We start from the raw sequence: 14,749 nt of genomic DNA, 5'->3' as shown, positions 1-14,749 counted from the left end.
GTTACTTGTAAGGATCAAATCTTGTAGTGGTAGATAGATAAATTTCAAAACAAAATAAAAGATAATAAATTGCAACAAGATATTTTTGGTTTTAGTAATATGTTAAAAGTTGACATGGGGGCCATAGTTTTCACTCGAAGGCTTCTCTCTCGAAATAATAGCATACGGTGGGTAAAAAATTTATTGTTGGCCAATTGATAGGAAAGCGCATAGTTGTGATGTTATTCGTGGCAATAATCATGTATATAGGCATCCGAGAAGTAGACCGAAATGATTCTGCATCTACTACTATTACTCCACCAATCGACCGCTATCCAGTATGCATCTATGGTATTAAGTTAATGACAAAGAGAGTAACGCTTTAAGCAAGATGACGTAATGTAGACAATGTAAACTCAAGCAGTATGAATAAACCCCATCATTTTACTCTTAATGACAACAATACAAATACGTGCCTCGCTACCCTTTCTATCACTGGGTGAGGACACCGCAAGATTAAACTCATTATAAAGCACCTCTCCCACTGAAGATAAATCAACTTGGCCAAACAAAACAGATAGATCGGAGAGAAATACAAAGCTATAGGAATCATGCATAATAAATTTCAGAAAAGGCTCAATTACTTTTGATAAATAATCTGATCATAAATCCACAATTCATCGGATCCCAACAAACACACCCCAAAAGAAGATTACATTAGATAGAACTCTAAGAAGATCGAGGAGAACATGGTATTGAAGATCAAAGAGAGAGAAGAAGTCATCTAGCTACTAGCTATGGACCCGTAGGTCTATGGTGAACTAGTCACGCATCATCGATAGGGCAGCAAGGTTGATGTAGAGGCCCTCTGTGATCAATTCCCCCTCCAGCAGAGTATCGGAAAAGGCCTCCAGATGGGATCAATGGAAGAACAAAAGTTTGCACCGATGGGACAGTGTTTCACGTGGCTCTCGGTTGGTTTGGGAATATTTGAGAATTTATAGAGGTGGAATTAGGTCAAACGGAGCTGCGTGGGACCCACGAGCTCAGGGGGCACGCCTGGTGAGCTCGTGCCTCTCCCGTCGGTCTTATGGCCTCCTGTCGAACATTCTAGGGTACCTTCTGGTCCAGAAAAAGTTATTGTAAAGTTTCATAGTGTGTGGACTTCATTTGGTATTGATTTTCTGAAAAGCCAAAAACAAGAAAAAAACAGCGACTGACACTTGGCACTGAGTTAATAAGTTAGTCCAGAAAATGATATAAAATAGCATAATAAAGCATCCAAGATTGATAATATAATAGCATGAAACAATCAAAAATTATAGATACGTTGGAGACATATCAGCATCCCCAAGCTTAATTCCTTCTCGTCCTCGAGTAGGTAAATGATAAAAACAGAATTTCAATGTTGAATGCTACCTAACATGTTTATCATGTAATCCCTTTACAGTACAAATATTGAGAAACGATGAAATAATAATATCAACATAATAATATCCATGAATATAAGAAATATAATCATTACTTTTTCAAAATATACGATCCTTAGTGAATGTTATCCCAACTCATTTAATCATGTTAGCATGGCATGACTCCACCTTCACCATATAAATATAAATCATGAGCACCCCGGTGTCAAACCAGGCAATTGGATCGTACTTCTAACACAATTTAGTATTTTTAACTCCATGCAATACATGAGTGTGAGCCATGAATATAGCACTATAAATGAAATAGAATGCGGTGGTAAGGATCAATAAGGGAAGTCAAAAAGAAAGAAAGTCTTGCATCAACTCGGCAGATCAACGGGAATGGAGAGGCCCCTCAATCGATATCAATGCAAGGAGTATGGATTGCCATGAAATGGATGCACTAAGAGCTGTTTAAATAAGTATATGAAAGCTCACTGGAAACTAAGTGTGTGTGCATCCAACTTGCTTGCTCATGAATACCCCGGGCATTTAAGGAAGCCCATCATCGGAATATACAAGCCCAGTTCTATAATGAAAAATTCTCACTAGTATATGAAAGTGATAACTCAGGAGACTCCCTATATGAAAACATGATGCTACTCTGAAGCACAAGTGTGGTAGGGATAGTAACATTACCCCTTGAGGGAGTCCCGGACTAGGGGGTGTCCGGATAGCCGAACTATCATCATCGGCCGGACTCCAAGACTATGAAGATACAAGATTGAAGACTTCGTCCCGTGTCCGGATGGAACTTTCCTTGGCGTGGAAGGCAAGCTTGGCGATACGGATATGTAGATCTCCTACCTTTGTAATCGACTCTGTGTAACCCTAGCTCTCTCCGGTGTCTATATAAACCGGATGGCCTTAGTCCATAGGACGAACAACAATCATACCATAGGCTAGCTTCTAGGGTTTAGCCTCCTTGATCTCGTGGTAGATCCACTCTTGTAACCCACATCATCAATATTAATCAAGCAGGACATAGGGTTTTACCTCCATCAAGAGGGCCCGAACCTGGGTAAAAACATCATGTCCCTCGTCTCCTGTTACCATCCGCCTAGACGCACAGTTCGGGACCCCCTACCCGAGATCCGCCGGTTTTGACACCGACATTGGTGCTTTCATTGAGAGTTCCTCTGTGCCGTCCCGATCAGGAAGGATGCCTTCTCCCGTATTTAAAGACGGCACCGTCGTCAAGAGAGCTTTGGCCGCCGGCCAAACTGTCCGGCTAGGTGGTTTTCTTATGACCGCCTGTTCGGCCACCGCTCCGACAATGACCTCTCTGGTCATCAAAAGCGATCTTCACGTCAGCCCGGAATTCGCCGAGCAATTAGATCCGATTGAGCTCTCCTCTGTAAACAAGCTCTTGGATCGCATCGCTACCCTGGGAGTCGCTACAGACTACGATCGGATTGGGCTTAAACCCGATCTGAGAGAGATTAACTCTCCTCAGGCCACCCACCACGTTGTTGTGGTAGAGGAACAATGCAGCAACCCTTCTTCTACGTTGAAAACCAACTATGTCCGGATTCCCGATCCCTCCAAGCCGGATTCCCGCGAAGGGACGGACGCTAATCAAATACTGAACTTAGAGTCAGGCATCGGACTAGATTCGTTGGAAAGCATCCAGCAAGTCAAGCTTCCAAATCCGGAAACTTCTTGGCCTTTGAGCCTCAGATCGGGCGGGGTTCCGAACTTGATTCCACCCGCCCACCCAAACATAAGCGATCTATCTCGAATACGGCAAGAGCCCGATGAAACAATACATCATTACTGGGCCAGATTCCTCCTGGTTATGAACAGGATAAAGGACTGCTGCGAAGAAAGCGCGATTTTAATTTTCTGCAACAATTGCACGGACAAGGGAATCATGAACGCCATAAGTCGTTGCGAAGTTACACGCTTCATCGACCTAGCGACTATCGTACAAAAATACTGTGCGGTAGAGAGTGCCAGGAACACCGAAACTAGGTTTTGGGACAGTCCGGCCTTGACCACAACCCTAGTCCGAAGTAAAAGGGTGCGCCATACTCAAGCACCTGGGTTAAAAACCAAAAAGCAAAGACCCCCTAAAGGGCATGGAACCGTACTGGAGGGTTGCAAAATGGGCTATTGAGCTCTTACCATTTGACATAACCTATAAACCACGGCGAGCTATAAAATTGCAGGTTCTGGCCGACTTCGTCGCCGAATGGACCGAAGCCGAACTCCCTAAAGAGTACGGCGCATACTCCAATTGGATCATGCATTTCGACGGATCCAAAATGTTGGCTGGCTTGGGGGCTGGCGTCGTCCTGACGTCCCCAACTGGAGACACAATCCAATACGTACTTCAAATAATGTACATGGACTCCAATAATGCAGCCGAATACGAGGCCCTTCTACATGGCCTCCGGATGGCAATCTCCATGGGCATTCAACGCCTAGAGGTGCGCGGGGATTCAAACCTTGCAATATCCCAAGTAAATGGAGACTTTGATGCCAAAGATCCAAAAATGGCAGCTTACCGCAACCTGTCCTAAAAATGTCAGCTCGGTTCGAAGGACTCGAATTCCACCATGTAGCTCGGGATAATAGCCAGGCAGCAGACGTGTTAGCACGCATCGGCGCGAAACGAGACGCCGTCCCTCCAAACATCTTCCTGGAATGGCTCTTCAAGCCATCCGTGTTATGGGAACAGGAGTCCGGTAATAACAATCCGGAGCCAGCTGCATCACCGAACTCAGACCATTCTGACACAATCGGCGGCTCAGCCAACGAAATAACACCTTCAGCTCACGAAATAATGGCAGTAATTGCCCCGTGGACAGAATCATTCCTAGCCTACTTAATTCGGCGGGAACTTCCCGAAGACCAAAATGAGGCCCGCTGCATAGTTCGGCGATCTAAAGCCTACAAGGTCCATGAGGGAGAACTTTATAAGAAAAACACAACCGGAGTCCTTCAAAGGTGTATCTCCAAAGAGGAGGGGCGGAATCTCCTGGCTGAAATTCACGCCGGACTCAGCGGGCACCACGCTGCAGCCCGGGCACTCGTAGGCAAGGCCTTCCGTACAGGATTTTATTGGTCGACAGCCGGGGCAGATGCTCAGGACTTAGTCCAACAATGCGTCGGTTGCCAGCTCTTTGCTAATCAGAGCCACATGCCACCCACCGCCCTCAAAACTATACCCATTACCTGGCCATTCGCGGTCTGGGGGCTTGACATGGTTGGACCCCTTAAAGGGGGAACCCACAAGCACAAATACTTATTGGTCATGGTGGACAAATTCACCAAATGGATTGAGGCCAAGCCGGTTAAAACGGCAGAATCTGGACCGGTGATAGACTTCCTATCCGGGGTAGTACACCGTTTTGGCGTCCCCCACAGCATCATCACTGATAACGGCACGAACTTCACTGCCGACGAGGTTAAACTCTGGTGCAAAAACATGGGCATCAAGCTGGATTACGCTTCAGTTTGTCACCCCCAAACTAACGGTCAAGTCGAGCGAGCAAATGGTCTAATCATGAGCGGCATCAAACCCAGACTAGTGCGGTCCCTCAAGGAATCTAACACGCACTGGGTAGAGGAGCTCGACTCCGTACTCTGGGGGCTGCGGACCACGCCAAACCGAACTACTAGATTCACACCATTTTTCATGGTGTATGGCGCAGAGGCAGTTCTACCTTGCGATATAATTCATGACTCACCTCGTGTGCGCATGTACGAAGAAAGAGAAGCCGAGTTGGATCGGCAGGACAGTTTGGACGCCTTAGAGGAGGAGCGGGACGTGGCAAAGGCTCGTTCCGCATTCTATCAGCAGCAGGCTCGAAGATATCAAAGCAGAGAAGTACGGGCCAAAACTTACAATGTCGGCGAACTCGTTCTACGCCTGCCGGACAAGAAAAAGGACAAACTTAAGCCCAAGTGGGAAGGTCCCTTCATCATCGACCAAGTCCTGACCGGCGGAGCATACCGTCTACATAAAGCATCTGACAACCGACTCGAGCCGAACCCATGGAACGCAGCCCGTCTCCGAAGATTCTACGCCTAAACACCGGACTCAGAGTTCGTCTCACTCCCCCGTCCACCTTTTTATATTTTTTACTGTCTCTTGTCCCCCTCCTTCTTCCCACTTTTTTCAATACCTTTTATAGGCTGATTTGCGCTTTGTTCGCACACACTTGATGTGCTCCTAGCACTCATTATACCTGGGGGCTTCTTTACCAGAAGCTTATTAATATGGGCTTCACGCCCAATACATGTGTCATACTTCTGCATGTACCTTTTATTCACCATTATATGCATCGATATGACTTAAGTTTTGGCCAAGCTGGGTTGCCTGGCTCGTGTGCTTACCCCTACGTTCCCGATTGTTCGGCTAGGAGGTAAAGGGAGCACCTCTGCGATTGTTACTGCCGGGTCAGCCGGATGTCTACCTCAGACTGGGTGAAGCCGAAAGCTAGCGTTCTTAAGAGAATATTCGGTCGGTGACTTGAAAGATGATTTATTATTTACTTATTTATAAGCCCCCAGATGCTTTTTCTGCTATTCTCGCAGTCTGGCATTGCACCTTAGGCATGCCTCCCAGGGAAAGGAACCCTTAACGGAACTATTCTCCCTGGAAGATGTTTCTTACTAACCATGTAATATAACATAACTAGTTGGGCACTTGTCTGATAAAGCAATTATGACCCCGACGCCTTTTCTCCATGCATGCCCCAATTCTTTTATAACTGTAGGGGTATTCGGACACACTCCGGACTGTTGGGTCCCGAGGTTGAAGCGAAACGGTCCGCAAATACAAACGATCTACAATCCGGCTAGAAGGCATCTTACATGTCATTTCAAATTACATCGTCAAACCGACTGATTGTACTCCTCCTCAATCCCATCTAACAGGCTGTCTAATTTACAGTCCTGTTGGGAATATTTCGCGGCCAGTTCTACTTGGCCATACATCAAGCTCACAGGGATCTCCTTCCCATCAGGCCCCGCAGGTCCGACCTCGGTCATGTGGTTTGGGTCAGCCTTCGGGTAGCACGTCTTCACCATGGCCCAGGCCTCCCTGGCGCCCTGACGGCAGGCCAATATCTTCCATAAACGGAGGCATCGCCGTGCTCCCTGGAGCTTCTCAGCAAGCTCACCAAGGCCCTCGGGTAGGGAGACGGATGGCCATAAAGCCTGAACAACGCCACTCATCGCCTGCCGAACACGTTCGAACAATTGCGCCAGCTCGGGAAGTTGGTCACCTGTTGACCCAGGCATTTCCTCTACAGGGCGACCTGTGAGCACACCTAAATACATATTTCTGTCAAACGACTTCCTCGCCGAATTCTTCTTTTCAAAGGAATTTGCTCAAGCACTTACTATAAATGCCGCGACGAAGTCGCTGATTCTCCTTCAAGGAGCCAGACAGCTGGGCCTGAACACCTTTCAGCTCTTCTCCTAGCTGGGTGTGGGCATCTTGGAGCTTGTTTCTCTCCTGCTGCACCTTCATAAGCACCCTCTCGCCAGCCTTTAGCTGACGCAGTAGCTGTTCCTTGTCCGGATCTAGTCCGGCGCCCTCTGCAATATTATTGTCAGATTCACGCCGCACTTTGTTAATTAATTATCTTTTCAAAGTACGTATTACCAGCGGGGGTCTCTGTGGCTCCCCCTGTGGTGGCCAGTGCGGCCTCAAGTTGGGCCTTGCACTCTTGGAGCTCCTGGGACAGATGGGTATTCTTCTCCGTAAGATCCTGCATAAAAATTGATCCTTAAATCAGTTATTTTAACCATTTTAAGTCTCGGGGGCTACTGCCATATATAACTATTAAAATTACTTACACGTATGTCTTTCACATACTGCTCCGTGGCTCTGGTTAACCCATCTTGAGCGGCACGGAGGTGCGCGTTTCCCGCATCAAAGGCATTTAACGCCTCCGGGGAGAAACACGCGTCACGAAGAACTGTCCGGTGACGCCTGTGATTCATGGCGCTCTCCACCTCAGACCGGGTGGCGGACAGCCTGTCGGCATCCTCCGTCGGAGGGGCGTCCGACTTATGCCTTGTATTCGCCTCCCCTTCCAGGCCATGCGTTGGAGCATGGCTGGCGGAGGCTTGATTGGCAACCTCTCCGGACACTGTCCGGCGAGCGCTCTTTCTGGAAAAGTTATGAGCATTAATATACCTCCTGGGAATCCTTTCCTTAAAAAATAGCGGTGCTCCGTACCGTTGCGGCGATGTTTCAGTTCGCGTTGCACTCCTCTTCCGCCTGCTGGACCGGACTGACCCTTGTTGGCCGGTCGCCGCGGGCTCGACTTCCTGCCGTAAAGGCGCTTCCTGTCGAACACCATTAGTGCATGGTGGTCAGAACTAAGCATTAAAGAAGTAACGGCGCCAGGACTTCGGTCGTACTCACCAGGGAAGCCGGCCACAAACCGGGATAGTCAGCCATAATGGCGACTAAAGCATTATCTATGCTGAGCTGGTGGTACACCCCGTCGACCAGTTCCACCGCTAAGTCCGGATCCTCTTCGGAGGCCGGATCAAGGGACCTTTATGGGTCTTCGGGTTGTGGGGCTGGGCTTTTTATGCCCTCCACATCCCGATGCAGTTCCTGTGTCAAAATCATACAATAAGACAATTGCCTTTAAAGGTACGGTTCAGATATGCATGCGACCGCTTACACAGCTCCGAGGGTTGTTCATGGAAAATCCGTTCAGAGGATTCGTGCGGAGGAAGTCCTCCTTCTCCCCCTTGTACAAGCCGGACAGGATCTTCACCAGATCGTCAGTCGAGCCAGGTCCCTTGCGGCCGTGACGGGTGGCGTCGTCGTCTCCGTTGAAGTCCCACATGGGGTGGCCCCTATATTGGAGCGGCTGCACCCCACGCATAATGCATGTGGCCATGACTCCGATCATGGTTAATCCGGAATGGTCTAGCAGCCGTATCCGGCCCATCAAGTAATGGACGCTACTATCATCTTCTCGTCGAGGGCTCCGTGGGCGCCAACTTAGGCGTTTCTTCAGGGGAGCGTTGCTGAACTCCGAAAGGCCGATCCGGACTGGATCCGGCAGCGGAGCGTCCTCCATATAAAACCACTCCGAAGGCCAATCTTCGGACGTCTTCTTCGGGGTCCCGAACAGGTATCCGGTCCCGGCGATGCGCCATATTTTGGCTCCGCCCACTTGATATATCGACCCCTCGTGAGAGCGGGGTACGAGGCAAAACAGCCTCTTCCACAGCGCAAAATGGGGCTCAATGCCCAAGAACAGCTCACACAGAGCTACGAAGCCCGCGATGTGCAAAATGGAGGCAGGTGTAAGGTGATGAAGCTGGAGTCCGTAGAACTCCAGGAGCCCCCGGAGAAACGGATGTATAGGAAATCCGAGTCCCCTTATTAAGTAGGAGACGAAGCACACCTGCTCTCCTTTGGAGGGATTGGGGGCGCTCTCCGCCTGCTTCCCACCTTTGTAGGTGGCCAGTCCGGCTTGAACCGGAACCATGAAGGCCGGGGGAAGATATCCCTCTGCTTGGAGCGTCACTAACTCGCTGTGCGGGACTGAGCATCTCCTCCTATCTCCTGGCTTAGGGCTAGGAGCGCGAGAAGAGGAGCCGCGTCGACTGTCCATGTTGGAATGAGTTTGGTGTCAGATGCGCCTCGGTGAGTACTTGCGGAAGGAGGATGATGTGATTTGGATCTGGATCCTCGCCTCTCTTATAGGCAGCTTATTTGCACAGCTAGGGGGTAAAACATAAAAATACCCTGGCTTTTCGCATTCGTGCGACGCGTGGAAGAAGACCATTATTGGACGCGGAAGCCAAGGAGCGCAGCATTTATGAAGCAACCGGACACTATCCGGCAAACACATGGAGCATGAAGAAGAACCCTCCTTGCAAACGCCGAAGACAACATACGCGCCGGATTCGTCGTTATTGAAGCCTGGTTCGGGGGCTACTGAGGGAGTCCCGGACTAGGGGGTGTCCGGATAGCCGAACTATCATCATCGGCCGGACTCCAAGACTATGAAGATACAAGATTGAAGACTTCGTCCCGTGTCCGGATGGGACTTTCCTTGGCGTGGAAGGCAAGCTTGGCGATACGGATATGGAGATCTCCTACCTTTGTAACCGACTCTGTGTAATCCTAGCTCTCTCCGGTGTCTATATAAACCGGATGCCTTAGTCCATAGGACGAACAACATTCATACCATAGGCTAGCTTCTAGGGTTTAGCCTCCTTGATCTCGTGGTAGATCTACTCTTGTAACCCACATCATCAATATTAATCAAGCAGGACGTAGGGTTTTACCTCCATCAAGAGGGCCCGAACCTGGGTAAAAACATCGTGTCCCTCGTCTCCTGTTACCATCCGCCTAGACGCATAGTTCGGGACCCCCTACCCGAGATCCGCCGGTTTTGACACCGACACCCCTTCTTTCTTTTTCTCTTATTTTTTTGGGTTTTTTTGCATCTCTTTTTTTCATCTGGAGTCTCATCCCAACTTGTGGGAGAATCATAGTCTCCATTATTCTTTCATCACTGGGACAATGCTCTAATAATGATGATCATCACACTTTTATTTACTCAACTCAATAACTGAAAGAATATGACTCTATATGAATGCATCTCGCGGTGTACCAGGATATGCAATGAAATAGCGTAACATGTATAACAATGAAGAGCGGTGGATGTGCAACAAATATCATGTTAGCTCTATATGATTATGTGTCGGGGGAATGACCCCCGGATACCCCAAAGGCGGCGAAACAACGCTTCAACACATCGGGGCAGCCAATGCCCCTCAGTCCGGCTGCTCCGGCCGGCTCGTCACCCAGCCGCTTCAGACGACTCCCCGTCCGGCTGCCCCGACCGGCTCGCCACCTGGCTGCCCGACCGGCTCCCCGTTCGGCTGCTCCAGCCAGCCTGCTATGCAAAGTCAACCGCAGGATCAACCCGACACCGACAAGACGGCCATACCGTGATCGCTATTGCTGATAAACCAAACAAACACCGCAGCCAATAATAACGCACTCTAGCATGTGTAATGCGTCACATCGGTATCCCCCGAATAGTGTAGTTAGGCCTAGAGGGCCGCCTCTTGTCCCCTGGGCACTTCCTATATAAAGTGACCCAGGGGAGCTCCACCCATCCACTCCCTCACGTATGGGCTCACATGGCCACAAGGCCACTCACGCGACGCACTCACCCTCACTCACTCACATATGAGGCTAAGTAGAGGATAGGTATAGCCAGTTTCCCATTTCATCTGAATACAACTTCAGGAGCACTCTGTACTGCAACATACTCTATATATATCCAGACATGCAGGAATAGGGGTGTTATCTCTCCGAAGAACCCCGAACCGGGGTAAATCCCCGCATGCTATTCGCATACCCGTCCCAGATATTTCACTGCAGTCTTGCACTCACCTCAAGCCACTTCGTGGCATCTGTCGTCTCACGGACCCCCCTGCGGACTGACGTGAGAATACGACGACAGTTGGCGCCCACCGTGGGGCAAGCTGCTGCTGGAACCGCGGTCCGGGTGGGACCATCTTCGTCATCTCCGCCGCGACGTCGTCGCCGTCTCTCCGGCCGCGCTCGAGGGCTCGACATCAACTCGTCCCCGGGGCGGCCGCGAGCGGCCGTCCTCGTCGTCGGCCTCGCCATCTTCGTCATCTCCGCCGTGACGTCGCCGCCGTCCCTCCAGCCGCGCTCGAGGGCTCGACATGAACTCACCCACGGGGCGGCCACACGGAGCACCTCCTCGCTGCCGGCCTCGGCACCGTCCGCCTTCGTTCGCCTCGTCGCCCGCTTCGCTTTCTTCCCCTCGAGCCTCGCCTCCGTCCGCTGCAACATCTGCTGCCTATTTGCTGCCCATAGCCAAACCATCCCTCGTACACTACCAGTACATTGGTCGGATGCAAGCCATATATGCCCAGTACGCAACTCATGCATTGTTGCTAGCCAATGGCCGTAAAACCATACCATACACTGCTCCCATATCATACAGTGGTTGAACACCGCCCATACACTGGTCGTACGCTAGCTAAACATTGCCCACGCAAACTCGTACAGCTGTGCGCCCGTGCACGTTGCTCGCCCGCGCTGCTCCCAGCCTTCCCTCCACAGCGTGCAACCACCGTCGCCATCACGCCGCACTTGCTCCCGTGCGCCCCTGCGGCCCGCCGTGCCCGCCGCAGCCCTTGCCTGCGCGCTCGTGACCCCTTGCTCCCGAGCGTTCCCGCGGCCGCGCACCCGCACGCCTCCACCGCGTCCACTCGGCTCCGCCCACAGCATCCGCACGCCCGCGTCGTCCTGGCACCGCTCCACCAACCGCGCGGTCGCAACCGTCCCAACGCCGCGCCCCCGCACCCTCGCTTCGTGCCGGCGGGCTCCCTGCCCTCCCTTCGCGTGAGCTCCTTCGCGCGCCCACGGGCCAAGGCTAGCTCCGGCCCCGCCTCGCCCCCTGCGGCTGCCTCCTCACCCACGCCGGCCCGGTCGTGCCTCGCGCCCACGGCCATCCGGCTCCCACGCTCGCGCCGGCCGCCGCTCGCAGCCGCCTCCCCGAGCGCGCCCGACTCGCCTCCCGCCAACCAAATTCTGCCTCCCCACACTCAGCCGCCTCCACGTGCACTGACCGGCTCCCTCGCTCCCTCGCTGCATGGCGGCGCGTCTCGTCTGCCAGCTGAGCACGCCGACTGGTTGCCCTGCCTTCCACCCGCTCCGGCCAAGCGCATGCCATTCGTGCCCGCTCTCTTACGCGCTCGCCGCTAGCCGCCCGCTGCCGTGTCCCGCCTATGCCGATTGCTGCCACCTGCCCACGTTCGCCAGCCGGTTCCGCCAGCTCGTCGGGCCCCGAGGCCGGCCTCCTCCCGCACGCCGCTCGGCGCCCGACTGCACGCTCGCGTCACGCCCGGCTCCCGCCCTCGCGCCTCGCGCCTGGCCGCCTCCCGCACTGGTTGCCACTCTAGCCGTCTGCCGCCCCGCGCCTTTACTTGCCGCCTCGCGGCACCCGCTCCACCGCCGTGCTAGCCCCGCCAGTCGCCGCGCCCCCGGCCGGCTCCGCCACCCGACCACCGGCTTCTGCCCGCCACCCGGTCACCTGCCACCCCCACGCCGGCTCCTGCTACCCGGCAGCACAAGCCGGCTGCGTACAGAAAGAAAAAAAAATGTGTCCGGCTGCCCACAACCGGCAGAAAAAAAATCCGTCCGGCTGCCAGCAGCCGGCCGAAGAGAAAACGAAGATGACGCTCGGCTGGCTCATCCGTCTGCTTCGCCACTCAGATGGCCAGCCGTGACCCGCCCTGCCTGCCCGGTCGGCTGTGCCAAGCCAACCCGGCCGCCTCGCCGCATCGCCGGCTGTACCAAGCCAGCTCGGTTGCATCCCGCTCCGCCGCCTGGCCGGTCGAGCCTGACCGGCCGTGACCCCCTTCGAGCACCCGGAGACTCGAAGACTACACCCAGCGGGTGCGTCGGCACGCTCCGCGAGCGCCAAGCCGCGACGACTGTCTTCGTCAACCCCCGTCTCGTCCGCATCAAAACAATGTGAGCTCCTCACCTGCATAATTTTTGCACCACACAAACATGGATAACCCCGAGCGATGCTGGGGGGCTATCTTCGCATTTTATTAAAGTTGCACCACTGTTTGCCCCGACGCCAGCCAGAATTGGCCCGGAGGCTGGCCGCTTGGCCTGAGACATTCGTTCTCACAGACGGCTTAGTAGCATGCGCGATATAGAAAGCTCACTCTTCGTCTCAGCTACAGACCGCAGTGCGGTTGTTCGGCTACCAACAGCAAACACTAGAGGCCACCCATGCGAAAATCGTCCGGGAGAAAACGGTTCTGGCGACCTGGCCGTTTGCTTTATGAGTATCTGCTCAGTTAAATCCGCTCCCAGAGTACGAGTATTGTACACTCCACTTCGCGGCCCACTCTCAGCCATAGACCGTAGTGCGGCTGTCCGGCTAGCGAGAGCACAAGCCAAAGAGCAGAGGGGACATGAAAAGGATTGAAGGGGGCTCGGACGAAACCGAGTCGGCACCCTCCACTTAAAACTTGCACTACCAAAAGCAAACGTTTGACATATCTGCATGGACTAACCTTGTCTTTTGCACGATCATCACCGAGGGGAACCCCCTTCGCACCCGGAGGCTCGGAGGCTGGTCGCAGGCCCGACGCCGGCTGTGGCCGGCATCCCATCTCTTGCTTCATCTACGACAAAAATCCTCCACCCGACTCTGTGAGTCGCCCGGAAGCTCAGAGGCTACACCCAGTGGGTGCATTGACGCCCACCCCACATTGGAAGCAAGTCGCGCCGGCTGCAGCCCGCAGCCGACTGTCATCGCCAACATCAGTCGGCGGACTCCGCGTCCGTGTCTGACAGTATCAGTCGGCGCGCGCCCGACAACATCAGTTGACGGACCCCGCGTCCGCGCCCGACAGCTTTAGTCGGCGGACCCCGCGTCAGCGCCCGACAGCTTTAGTTGGCGGACCCCGCGTCCGCGCCAGACAGCTCCAGTCGGCGGACCTCGCATCCGTGCCCGATAGCTCTAGTCAGCGGTACCCCGCGTCCACGCCCGACAGCACCAACCGGCGGACTCCACGTCCACGCCCGACAGCACCAACCGGCGGACTCCACGTCCACGCCCGATATGGCCCCGCGCCCATCAGTTGGCGGACTCCATGTCCGCGCCCGACACCCTCGACACCGCCGTCGGCTTCATCATCAACAACAAGACCCTCCGTCCAACTTTTCCAAAGTTGCCCGGAGGCTCGGAGGCTACACCCAGCGGGTGCACTTGCGCGCCCCCGCTCGGAACATTTCGCGCCTGTTGCACGCCCGCCGCCGGCTGCAACCAGCCCCTTGACACCATCGTCTGCACCAACAACCATGAAAATCTCCCCCAACTTTTCCAAAGTTGCCCGGAGGCTCAGAGGCTACACCCAGCGGGTGTGCTCGCGCGCCCCCGCTAGAAGCAACCAGTCCCGGCTGGGGCCCGCAGCCGGCCGTCATCAGCATCTTCTACATCAACGCCCGCTAAAAAACCTCCGCCCAACTTTTCCAAGTTGCCCGGAGGCTCGGGGGCTACCATCGGGGGAATGACCCCAGGATGCCCCAAAGGCGGCGAAACAACGCTTCAAGACATTGGGGCGACCAACGCCCCTCAGTCCGGCTGCTCCGACTGGCTCGCCACTCGGCTGCTTTAGACAACTCCCCGTCCGGCTGCCCTGGCCGGCTCGCCACCCGGCTCCCCATCCGGCTACTCCAGTCGACCTGCTACATGAAGTCAACTGCAGCATCGACCCGGCACCGACAAGATGGCCAT

The sequence above is a fragment of the Triticum dicoccoides genome, chromosome 1B (assembly GCF_002162155.2).
Source record: "Triticum dicoccoides isolate Atlit2015 ecotype Zavitan chromosome 1B, WEW_v2.0, whole genome shotgun sequence".
NCBI lineage: Eukaryota > Viridiplantae > Streptophyta > Magnoliopsida > Poales > Poaceae > Triticum > Triticum dicoccoides.
This window is presented reverse-complemented; position numbering follows the sequence as displayed.